Raw genomic sequence first — 1,379 nt, 5'->3', positions numbered from 1 at the left:
AGCTCTTTGCTAATCAAAGCCACATGCCACCCACCGCCCTCAAAACTATACCCATCACCTAGTCGTTCGCGGTCTGGGGGCTTGACATGGTTGGACCCCTTAAAGGAGGAACCCACAAGAAAAAATACCTATTGGTCATGGTGGATAAATTCACCAAATGGATAGAGGCCAAGCCTGTTAAGACGGCCGAATCCGGACCGGTGATAGACATCATATCAGGGGTTGTACACCGTTACGGCATGCCCCATAGCATCATCACTGATAACGGCACGAACTTCATGGCCGACGAGGTCAAACTCTGGTGCAAAAACATGGGCATCAAGCTCGACTATGCTTCAGTCTATCACCCTCAAACTAACGGTCAAGTCAAGCGAGCAAATGGGCTAATCATGAGCGGCATTAAACCCAGACTAGTGCGGTCCCTCAAGGAATCTAACACGCACTGGGTCGAGGAGCTCGACTCCATACTTTGGGGGCTGTGGACCATGCCGAATCGCACTACCGGGTTCACACCATTCTTTATGGTATACGGTGCAGAGGCAGTTCTGCCCTGCGACATAATTCATGACTCGCCTCACGTGCGCATGTACAAAGAAAGAGAAGTCGAGCTCGATCGGCAGGACAGTTTGGACGCCTTGGAGGAGGAGCATGACGTGGCAAAAGCCCGTTCCGCATTCTATCAACAGCAGGCTCAAAGATATCAAAGCAGAGAAGTACGGGCCAAAACTTATAATATTGGCGAATTAGTTCTACACCTGCCGCACAAGAAAAAGGACAAACTCAAGCCCAAATGGGAAGGTCCCTTTATCATCGACCAAGTCCTGACCGGCGGAGCATACCGTCTGCGAGATGCATCGGATAACCGACTCGAGCCGAACCCGTGAAACGCAGCCCGTCTCCGAAGATTCTACGCCTAGCGCCGGACTCTGAGTTCGTCTCCCTCCTCTGTCTATATTTTACATTAGCTGTCTTCCATTTCTCTCCTTCTCCCTCCTTTTCTCTCACAGCCTTTGAAGGCTTGTTGGCACATTGTTCGCACACACTTGATGCGCTATCCGCGCTCATTATACCTGGGGGCTTCTTTAACAGAAGCTTATTTATACGGGCTTCATGCCCAACACATGTGTCACACTTCCGCATGTACCTTTTATTCACCATTATATGCATCGATATGACTTATGTTTTGGCCAAGCTAGGTTGCTTGGCTCCTGTGCTTACCCCTACGTTCCCGATTGTTCGGCTAGGTGGTAAAGGGAGCACCTCTGCGATTGTTACTGCCGGCTCAGCCAGATGTGTACCTCAGACTGGGTGAAGCCGAAAGCTAGCGTCACTACTAGAAAAACCGCTACTAATGGCGCACCTAATTTGGCCATTAATGG

The 1,379-nt window shown here is 50.3% G+C and overlaps 1 long non-coding RNA gene across 2 annotated transcripts in view; it reads right to left on the bottom strand.

Annotated features, from left to right (window-relative positions):
* The window catches only part of LOC123072904 (uncharacterized), a 6,159-nt gene that overhangs the window by 4,294 nt on the left and 486 nt on the right, over positions 1-1,379 (bottom strand). The window lies entirely within an intron of this gene.

The sequence above is a fragment of the Triticum aestivum genome, chromosome 3B, assembly GCF_018294505.1.
Source record: "Triticum aestivum cultivar Chinese Spring chromosome 3B, IWGSC CS RefSeq v2.1, whole genome shotgun sequence".
Classification (NCBI taxonomy): Eukaryota; Viridiplantae; Streptophyta; class Magnoliopsida; order Poales; family Poaceae; genus Triticum; species Triticum aestivum.
Note: the sequence above shows the minus strand (reverse complement) of the source record. Positions and strands in the feature narration are given on the sequence as shown.